Source organism: Cherax quadricarinatus, chromosome 5 (assembly GCF_038502225.1).
Source record: "Cherax quadricarinatus isolate ZL_2023a chromosome 5, ASM3850222v1, whole genome shotgun sequence".
In the NCBI taxonomy this organism is placed as follows: domain Eukaryota; kingdom Metazoa; phylum Arthropoda; class Malacostraca; order Decapoda; family Parastacidae; genus Cherax; species Cherax quadricarinatus.
In genome coordinates, this window is record NC_091296.1 from 18,775,272 (window position 1) to 18,787,375 (window position 12,104).

The following is a 12,104-nucleotide window of genomic DNA, read 5'->3' on the forward strand; positions in this document are numbered from 1 at the left end:
GAGCGATGGGAGGACACAATGAAAGACGGCAGGAAGAAAAACCTGAGATTGAAAACATCATCAAAGCAATAGGCAAGGAGGACATGACTGAGCTAGTAAATTTTCAGAGAATAGGGAGGTACTCAAAGGGAAGGGACCAGCCGGTCAAGCTAATTTTCAAGACAGAAATGGTGCAAAACAAGATCCTGCAAGAGAAATCAGGGCTGAAGGAAACGTCAACATACAGGAGAGGAACGACACAGAAGTGAAAGGGGGTGAGGGGAGAGACAAGAACAGAAACAGCAGAGGACAACCAGAGCAGGGCAGAGCAACAAGCACATGCACACACAGAACCCCTAGAGCCCCACAACCAAACATACTATCCCAACACAAACCACAATCCACACTTACAGCCCCCCCCACACTACACTGAAGAATCCCACAGCACACTGCCAGGTCCCCTACCCTCACAGACCCCCCAGAACACAGTGGAGAGGAAACTGAAGGTATGGTACACCAACACTAATGGAACAAGTGGGAGGAGTGACACAAAAGAGTCAAAGAGGCATCACCGGACATCATAGCTCTCACAGAAACCAAGTTCACAGGAATGATAACAGATGCCATCTTTTGCAACAGGATATCAGATTCTGAGGAAAGACAGAGGGAACAGAGGGGGTGGAGGAATGGCACTGTTGATCAAAAATCGATGGGATTTTGACGAGCTGGAGAGAGGAGACAGAGGAGAAGCAAGATATTACGTAATAGGAGCACTTCAGTCTGGAGGTCTCAAGGTGGTAATTGCAGTGATGTATGTAACCTACCATAGACCAGCAGGAGGCCAAGGCAAGAGTATGATGAAAGTAATAGAGCAATAGTTGACACACTGGCTGAAGTGGCCAGAAGGGCTCATGTGAGCAGGGCAAAGCTGCTGATTATGGGTGACTACAACCACAAGGAAATCGACTGGGAAAACCTGGAGCCACATAGGGGCCCAGAAACGTGGAGGGCTAAGATGATGGAGATGGTGGTGGATACCTCATGTACCAACATGTAAAGGACACTACCAGAGAGAGAGGAGAGGATGAACCAGCAAGAATGGACCTAGTATTCACCTTGGGTAGTGTAGATATTGAAGACATCACATATGAAAGACCCCTCGGGGCCAGTGATCACGTGGTTCTGAGCTTCGAAGACATAGATTTACAAGTGGAGAGGGAAGGAGGAAGGGCAGGACGAATGAAGCCAAAATACAAGAGAGGGGACTACACAGGCATGAAGAATTTCTTGCATGGGATTCAATGGGACAGAGAACTGGCAGGGAAGTCAGTAAACGAGATGATGGAATATGTGACAACAATATGCAAGGAAGATGAGGAGAGGTTTGTACCCAAGGGTAACAGAAATAACGAGAAGGCCCTTGGTTTACCCAAAGGTGTAGAGAGACCAAAACCAAGTGTGCTAGGGAATGGAAGAAGAATAAAAGGCAAAGGACCCAGGAGAATAAGGAAAGAAGTCATATAGCCAGAAATGAATATGCATATGTAAGAAGAATTCAATCGGACGAGGATCAGGCAGAACTACAAAGGAATCTTGGCAGGCTGCACGCCTGGTCCAGCAACTGGCTCCTGGAGTTCAAACCCGCCAAGTGCGAAGTCATGAAGATTAGGGAAGGACAAAGAAGACCGCAGACGGAGTACACTCTGGGGGGCCAGAGACTACAAACCTCAGTCAAAGAAAAGGACCTTGGGGGTGAGTATAACACCGGGCACATCTCCTGAGGCGCACATCAACTAAATAACTGCTGCAGCATATGGGCACCTAGCAAACCCAAGAACATCATTCCGACATCTTAATAAGGAATCATTCAGGACCTTGTACACTGTGTACGTTAGACCCATATTGGAGTATGCAGCACCAGTTTGGAACCCACACCTAGCCTAGCACATAAGGAAACTAGAGAAAGTGCAAAGGTTTGCAACTAAAGTGGTCCCGGAGCTACGAGAAGAGTTTAAGGGAAATCGACCTGACGACACTGAAGGACAGGAGAGTGAGAGGGGGATATGATAACGACATACAAAATGCTGAGAGGAATCGACAAAGTGGACAGAGACAGGATGTTCCAAAAAGGGACACAGGAAAAAGTTACCATATTTGGAAGTTGAAGACTCAGGTGAATCACAGGCATGTTAGGATGTATTTCTTCAGTCAGAGAGTTGTCAGGAAGTAGAATAATCTGGGAAGAGATGTAGTGGAGGCAGGATACATACATAGCGTTAAGAAGAGGTATGATAAAGCTCATGGAGCGTGAAGAGTGACTTAGTAGCGGCCAGCGAAGAGGCGGGGCCAGGAGCTGTGACTCGACACTTAGTGCGGTCGACCACAACATCCTCTTAAAATATGAGTGAAGCAAACCCGGATGCTCTCAGGCTTGAGACTCGTGAGAGTGAAAAATGAAGTGGAAAATCCGGAGGTCAACTAATGAGACAAATCACCACCAGCAAAGCTCTCCCGCTGTAACTATAAATACTGCAGACTGAACAACAGCATACCTCTGCTCTTATAACTACTGATACTGAAGACAGGTATTACCACCAGCATTGCTTTGCTCTTATAACTACAGACACTGAAGACAGGTGTCACCACCCGCAGAGCTCTGCTACTTTAACTACAAACACTGAACAACTCACCACCAGCACAGCTCTCCTCCTAATACTACAAACACTGAAGACAGGTGTCACCACTGGCACAGCTCTACTACTGTAACTACAAAAAGGTAAGGACACCTATCAATTTGACATATTTTCAAAAACTTTGTATGTTGCAACAGACACCAGAAAGATTAAAAATATTTATTAGGCGAACTCTAAAACAATGATTAAGATTAACACATAAAGCTACGAATTAAACACTGATTAAACGGAGAATACAACGTTGATTAAACGACGATTGAATCGTTATTATTGCAACATTAACTGAGCCACGATCAACCCCCAGACTGACTCACGATTGCACTCCCCTCCCCCCTTCCCGCCTCATGCACGATAAAACTCCTTGATAAAACCCAAATAAAAATTATTGAAACAGTGAATGACGATTTAAAACACGAAACAGGCAAAAATTTAAGGAGTCTTTGAGCGACAACTAAAACACTCAATAGGCATAGATTAAAACACTGTTTTAGCGAAGGTTTAAATCTCTGAGTGATCGCTTCAAACACACTGTGTCATTGTGTATCCCAAGACAAACTCATTAACCTAGAGGGAAGTCAAATAGTAATGACATGTTTATATTATCATTTGTCAACATAATGAGGAGAGATCATTAGCCTCGTGACACTGAGCAACTTGATAATTATGTAGGATATTATTTGCTCTGTTCCTGCCATTTTAATTAGCTGCCCTTTACACTGTTATAAATAGCGAACCTTTACAGAATAATTAGAGAACCTTTAATTTGTTACAATTAAGGGGGCCCTTTAATTTGTTACACTTAAGGGTCCTTTAAGCTGCCATAAACTGGAGCCCTTTACCCCACTGTAAAAGGATAGTGAATGGGGCGCTTTAAAGCAGGCCTGCGAGAGAACAGTTTCAGTCTCACTAACAGCAAGAAGACAATCGAGTCTACAACAATTCCTGTGCTGACCCATTCTTAGCCTTTCATATATATATATATATATATATATATATATATATATATATATATATATATATATATATATATATATGTCGTGCCGAATATGTAAAACTGGCCAATTAGCAAGAACTCATTTAAAATTAAGTCCTTTCTAAAATTTTCTCTTATACGTTTAAAGATATATATTTTGCATTAATGTTGATGTAAAAAATTATAATTTTGCACCAAAAGAATCTTAGAAAACTTACCTAACCTTATTATAACATGAACAATTTATTTTAGCCTAACCCAACTAAATATATTTTAGATTTGTTTACAGTAATTTAATATTAAACAAACACAGTGAAATATATTTTTTTCGTTAGGTTCAGAATGATTTTGGTGAAATTATTACATACACAAAGTTTCACTTGTCCTATATGGCAAGATGAGCGTTGCTATTTAAGCCAAGATCGCAAGTTCTGCCTATTCGGCACGACATATACATATATATATATATACATATATATATATATACATATATATATATATATATATATATATATATATATATATATATATATATATTTCTTCTTCTTTCAACGTACCAGCCGTATCCCACTGAGGTGGGGTGGCCCAAAAGGAAATACGAAAGTTTCTCCTTTCAAATTTAGTAATATATACAGGAGAAGGGGTTACTAGCCCCTTGCTCCCGGCATTTTAGTCGCCTCTTACGACACGCATGGCTTACGGAGGAAGAATTCTGTTCCACTTCCCTTCTGATGTGTGGCACACGAGACCATGAAGTCCGAATTTAGCAGCCGTCGCCCTGCCGAAAATACACCTATGTTCGGTGAGGATGGGGGGCGGCTAGGCGAAGAGCAACACCAACCAGAATGGCCTTTAGGTCGAGTCGAGTGCCCATGGAGGAATTGGGAACAGCTAGAAGGAAATCTTCTGGGTGTGGTGCCTTCACCGCTAGAAGACGAGCTTTGTCCTTTCCTGAAGCGTTGGCGAGCATTTTGATGGGGATTTTTTCCATGATTGGTTTGTCTTAGAGGGACTGTTTGTACTCTTTGGGAGGAGCTGGTCTACTGGAGGAGTCTGCAAGGGTGTCCCACCGCCTGGCTGCTTCAGTGAACCTGGGGTCACGAGCTCCTACCGCGTCTCTCAAGCATTCAGGGACAATCTTCTTGACCAATCCAGTGGAAGCCAAACACGAAGACAGAAATGCAGGTAAAGCTACCTGCGTTGCTTTGCGCGCCCCTATACCTCCCAGTCGCACTGAGAGGGTTGCCTGATCCTTTTGCTGATCTTCAAGTAACAGATTCAGTGCCTTCTTAAAGGTTGATCTCAAGAGTCATATTCGTTGAGTGTTGGGTTGTCAAAAGAGGGTGCGCACCTCAGAAAGTGAGTCTTGGCATAATAAGACACCTTGTGAGGAGATACAGGGCATTATGGGCATCAAGATTGCTTGTTCTCTCCTCCATTTTCTTCAGATCATTCAATTTGTCCTTAAGGACTGTGTCGATGGCCTAGTGACCCAGCGGTGCTCTCAAGAGGGTGCTGTTGAATGGAGTGGTAGTAGAGACTTTCGGGAGGATTGTTCGCACAGCATTGATTATTTTCTAGTTTGTTGTGATGATTTCACACTCGGAAGTGTTGAGGATGAGTCCAAAGGCCTCTCCCTGTGTCTTCACCAGTTGTAGGTCCTCTAACAGGGACTCTTCAGTGCCTGCCAGAGTGCCATCATCCAAGTATGAGATGTCTCTTACTGCCAAACGGAAGAGAAGTGGAGCGAGTGGATTACCCTGCTGAACACCTTCTGATGAGGGAATTTCATGTTCGCCAAAAGAATTGAGGGTTTGCTGTAGCCAGCTGAAATGCAGAGAAAAAACTGGGGAACCGGTCCCGACCGGCCGGCAAGACCACAGTTCTCTTCACCATATTAAAGACATTTCTAAAATCAAGTTCGACTACGCCCTTGTCCTCTGGTAGATCCCTACTGTAGGCCCTTGCCGCATGAGCTGCGGCTTCAGTGCCTTGAGAGACCCCAAAGCCCAGTTGGTGTGGCTGGAGTAAACTGGCGAATGTTTCTTACTGCTGCTTTGGCAACGAGACGGCGAAGAGTGTTACCAACAGCAATGGGTCTGATTCCCCCATCCTTCTTCTTCGAAGCGCATAATGAGGCTCCAAAAAAGAAAGGTTTAATTTCTTCTGGGATCCGCCCAGCCAGGCAGTTGTTGACGAAAGTTGTTAACTCGGAGAGAAGAACTGATGCAGATACTCCGAGTACTGAAGTAACCATCTCTTTGACGTGTTGTTGTCGAATTCCAGAGTAACCTCCTGCAGATCCTGTTGGAAATAACACTATCGCCTTATAAACTTCTGATTCTGGCAAATTTAATAGTTCAGTGATGGGGTCTTCCTCCGGGTTGTTGTTTGACGACTGTGGTGTCCCTTGTTGGATGCTTGTCTCTTAAGTGCTTGGGCAGTGGTCTCATCTTTGGGAGCTACAGTGTCTTCACTGGTAATTATTCTGATTGCTCGCACTGTTACCTTTCTCGATTTTTTTGCTAACCTGTGCGCAAATATATACATAGTATTGAAACCATATATACTGCTCACGGAGTCTGGTACACCAAACGGGGAGGAGGACGAAATTAGCTCTGAAGCACCCACGCCATCGTATGTCCTCGGATCACGGTACAACACCTAGCTCTGCTGGGTGCGTGATTCTTGTAGGATTCCATGGTCCCGTGGGTTAGAGCGTCGTGGAATTTTCCTTCAGCATGAGGAGGGCTGAAACAACAAGGGTTCAAATTATCGGCAAGTCGCAGTGTTGTTATTGATTACATATATATATATATATATATATATATATATATATATATATATATATATATATATATATATATATATATATATATATATATATATATATAACACGTCAGCCGCTTCCCACCGATGCAGGGTTAACCAAAAAGAAAGAAAAAAACTTTCAGCATTCACACATAATTCCTGCCTTTTGCAGAGGCACTCAGATACTAGAGTTTAAACGTCCCTCCAAACTTCCAATATCCCAAACCCCTCCTTGAAAGTGCAGGCATTTTACTTCCCATTTCCAGAACTCAAGTCCGGCTAACCGGTTTCCCTGAATCCCTTCACAAAATATTACCCTGCTCACACTCCAACAGCTCGTCAGATCCCAAAAACCATTCGTTTCCATTCACTCCTATCTAACACGCTCACGCACGATTCCTGGAAGTCAAAGCCCCCATAAAACCTCCTTTACCCTCTCCCTCCATCCTTTTCGGGGGCGACCCCTACCCCGCCTTCTTTCCCTTTCAGGTAAAAACTTGCGATTTTGGCTTAAACAGCAACGCTCTTCTTGCCGAATAAGGCAAGCGAAAATTTGTGTATGCAATAATTTCACAAAAATCATTCTGAACATTGCGAAAAAAAATATTTCATTGTGACTGTTTATTAAATTACTGTAAACCTATCTATAATGTATTTAGCTTTATTAGGCTAAATTAAATTGCACTTGTTATAATTAGGTTAGGTACGTTTTCTAAGGTACATTTGGTACAAAATTATTAATTTTTACATTAACATAAACGAAAAAAATATATCTTTAAACGTATAAGAGAAAATTTTAGAAAGGACTTTTATATATATATATATATATATATATATATATATATATATATATATATATATATATGTCGTGCCGAATATGTAAAACTGGTCAATTAGCATGAACTCATTTAAAATTAAGTCCTTTCAAAAATTTTTCTCTTATACGTTTAAAGATATATTTTTTTCATTAACGTTAATGTAAAAATTTTTAATTTTACAGCAAAAGAATCTTAGAAAACTTACCTAACCTTATTATAACAAGAACAATTTATTTTAGCCTAACTGAACTAAATATATTTTAGATTTGTTTACAATAACTTAATACTAAACAAACACAGTGAATCATATTTTTTTCGTTAGGCTCAGAATGATTTTGGCGAAATTATTGCATACACAAATTTTCATTTGTCCTATATGGCAAGATGAGCGTTGCTATTTAAGCCAAGATCGCAAGTTCTGCCTATTCGGCACTATATATATATATATATATATATATATATATATATATATATATGTGTGTGTGTGTGTGTGTGTGTGTGTGTGTGTATTACGTACTGATTCGATACGCTTGGTTGGAAAACTAATGAATAAATTAAAATTTATTTGTTAACGAGAGCAAAGGACTGTCTTTGTCTTCTTGGAACCATCTCAAGGGAAATAAACACAGGAGAAGCTTTTTTGCCATATAAGTTCACTGCTAATTTTTTATACATTAATTTTGTGAGAAAGAGAAGGTATCACTAGTGATGATCAAGGCACCAAGGCAGCCTTCACTAACTCACATAGAAAATTTTAAAGATAAAACAGGATCAGTTATAAGGTCTCTTGACAGTTATCAGATATATAAAAGGTACCATAAAATAAGAAATTATCAAAGGATAAAATGTGTCCAGTAAATAAGCCATTAGCATGGGGGCTGGGATGGAACGGTTGATCAGTACCTCCGTCTCGATAAAACGTGGTCGGTTGTATAGCCAAAGGCAGAGGCATGAGGCCCGAGACATATGTACTGGAGCTGGAAATGGGGTGTAGCAGCTGGAGATGATGTCACAAGTAAGTGGGGCCCCCATTAGAGAAAGTAGATTATACTAAACATTTGTTAGCATTAGAGATGTTGAGGACATCCCCTGCACCATGATGTGTCAAACTGGGATCATATTATAAATGGTAAACAATACCACAAGTAGGTGAGTAAGGCCAATGTTGGACAATGTTATATTAGTTTTTGTTTGACTGAGGATGCCTGCTGTGAGGGCGAAACGCTTCCATAATAAAAATTGCTAAGTTTTACACGTGTGTCTTGCTCATCAACTTCGAAAATTGTATTAAAGTATTTCTTTCCTGTGGCGTTCCCAGGTCAACATGAAAAGTGGTCACTTTTTCCAACCCAAGATGGGTTGGGATCTCAAAGACCCAGTTTTTATAATATCAAGGGTTATTTCGTAAAAGGACATACACTCAGTGGCCACTTTATTAGGCACAACCTTCTAGTATTGGGTAGGGCCCCTTTTCCCCCAGAAAAGCCTGAATTAATCGTGGCATTGATTCAATAAGGTGCTGGAAACATTCCTTAGAAATCCTGGTCCATTTTGACATAATATCAAGCAGTTGCTGCAAATTTAGAGGCAGCATATTTTTGCTGCGAATCTCCTGTTCCACCACATTCCAAACGTTTACGCCAAATTTTGACCCTACCTTCTGCAAGTCGCAGCAGAAATCGCGATTCGCCAGACCAACCGACAGTTTTCCAATTTTCAGCTGTTCAGTTTTGGTGAGCCATTGCCCACTGTAGCCTCAGTTTCCTGTTCTTAGCTGCCAGGAGTAGAACCCGGTGTGGTCTTTTGCCATAGCAAACCACAGTTACAAAGCGTGGATATTTGAGTTGCTGTCACCTTCCTGTCAGCTTGAACCAGTCTGGCCATTTTCATCTAACCTCTCTCACTATTAAGGAGTTTTCGTCCACAAAACTGCAGGTCACTGGATGCTTTGTGTCTCATATCGTTCTCTGTAAACTCTAGAAACTATTGTCCACCAAGATCTCAGGAGATCAGCAGTTTCTATGATACTTAAATCACCCTGTCTGGCACCAACAATCGTTAAGGTCAAAGTCACTTAGATCCCATTTCTTCCCCATTCTAATGTATGGTCTTAACATCAAATGAACCTCTGGATCATGTCTGCATGCTTGTAGGCACTGAGGTGCTGCCAAATTACTGGCCGATTAGATACTTGCCTTAATGAGCAGGTATACAAGCGTACCTAATAAAGTAGCCACAGAGTATACATCATACAAGGGAACAGGAGGTTATCAGATTTGATCCAGGGAAGTGGAAGGTTTTTAATGCGCTTTGATTTGCTCACCTCAATCACATTTCTGCTCAAGAATTATTTAGAAAAAATTATATAAAAAGAGGTAAGAAAATGCCATAAATATGTTCCATTCATATCAGAAATTGAAATGTAGATCCTGGCATTTTGACATGATTAGTATGAACCAATCTATCCCAATCGTTTGGCTGGCTCTCCGGCATGATCAGTATGGCCTAATCTCTCCTACTCATTTAGCTGGCACTCTGGCACGATTAGTATGGCCCAATCTATCACAATCGCTAACATTAATTTCACTGAAGCTCCCAGTATTGTGAAACAAAGAGTGGAATTTTGGGAGCAATTGCGGAAATCGAACTGGGTTCCACAGAGTGTAATTATTAGAATTAATTTTTTATGTTAACTCTCTCTCTCTCTCTCTCTCTCTCTCTCTCTCTCTCTCTCTCTCTCTCTCTCTCTCTCACTCTCTCTTTAACACAGGGTTTTACAAAGTTAGGTTAAGGGTTCCTAACTTTTTTCACAAGCTAAGAGCTGTCACTTTATTACTATGAGACATATAAAGAGGGAATAGGATCAAGTTGTTGCCAACTGTGGACCAGCGATTCATCTGCTAAACTGACTTTATTTCGTTGATGTCGTTATGCTGTACGAACATGTTCCAGACTCGAGTCATCCTAGGAATAAAAGATCTCAGATGAAGTGATGTTCTGGAGAAGGATAAGGTCAGAGTATTAACAGTTACTGTTTGCTGCCTATCTTGTTGTGTAGAAGTTCACTTCTCGCTGTACACGGAATGGAGCCAAATGTGATACATAGCAGTAGGGCCACCTACATCCCTCCTGTGTTGAGGGCTCTGCTGAAATAACAGATCTGTCCAGGCCTAATCCAAGCAAGAGATGAGTCGTCTTGCTCTGTTCTCTTTTACCTCAAAAAGATGCAGATGAGACGGGGCACAATCCAAGAAAGTGGAGCATACTCAACGTGTGAGCGTACTTGTGCCTCGTACAGAATCTTGCAACCTCTACTCTCGAGCAGATGTGAGATACGTTTAAGTGACTTAAGCTTCCTGGCCATTTTGTTTGCAAGATTTACAAGGTGGTTCTTCACAGTCAGTTTGGAGTCAAATTTCCCTCCTTTATGCACCATGATGGTGCATAAAGACCATAATCATTTGTGTTTTCTCAGGACTAAATGTGGCCGGCCCTAGTTTTCCCCAGGCTCGCTCGCTCACTCTCTCTTTCTCACGATCTAGCGATATTTTCATGTAATTTCCCTTATGTTATCTTACCCATTCCCTAGGAGCGCTGAATGAACCTTATGGGTTTGGCACTTCCCTGTGAATATAATGTGATGGGAGACGCTGGGAATGTCATTCCCACAACAGTGATGAGTTCCTGGTCCAAGATAATGAATTCTTGGTCAAAGACGAATGATTCCTGGGTTATGATAATGAATTGCTGGTTAATAATGATAAATGCACTCTGACCTGGGAGAACACTCATCATCTGACCTGATAGATCACTCAACAATCTGACCTGGTAGATCACTTATCACTTTGACCTGACAGATCACTCAAAAATGTGACCTGGTAGATCACTCATCTGACCCGATAGATCACTCAACAACGTGACCTGGTAGATTGCTCAACATTCCACAATTGTAAATAAATACACACACACAAACGCACGCTATAATAACATACTAGGTATAAATAACAGGAAGAAAGCACACAGTCCCACTTCCCCTAAAACAATGCTAACAAACCAGACTGAAACAAGCAGCATCAGTTAAATGCCCTATTAAACTGACATTGCCAAAAGACTCTTCTTGAAGTTCCCCGAGGTCCTTACAGGCTGAAATCATAGGCAGAAACACGTCTTGCGCAAGACGTTGATCCTCATGTTGAGCGCAAGACAGACGCACTTACTATTTGTGTTCACCTTGCTTGCAACTTGTCAAGGGCGTAGCGACTCTGGAAGGTACTCTGAAATCTACTGTGAAGTAACCTTGAAAGAACAACCTTTGGCACAGCATCCGCACATTGGTTTCCCTGGACCCCGCCATGGTCCAGGCACTAACTGAACTCCACGTCCTTGTGCCGGAACAAGAAATGACAGGGAACACTAACTTTAGAGAGATAAAGAGGATCTTGCGTGACGTGAGGGAAAGACTAGGAATCTTGACCTTGGAGTCACGCATGATGAGGGGCGGAAGATCCAAGAAGATGAAGTAGGATCGTCAAGATGACGATAGAGATGCTTGGGCTGTCGACCCAGATGGCTGGGAGGAGAGTGATCCTCTGTGATGAGAGAGGATGGTGAAGGATCTAGCTCATCCTTACGTGAGGTTATCTTCATGATGGTGGTGGATGGAGGTGGTGGTGATGGCGGTGGTGGTGGATGGTGGTGGTGGATGGTGGTGGTGGATGGTGGTGATGGATGTGGTGGTGGTGGAAGGTGGTGATGGAGGCGGTGGTGGATGGTGGTGATGGAGGCGGTGGTGGATGGTGGTGATGGAGGTGGTGGTGGATGGTGGTGATG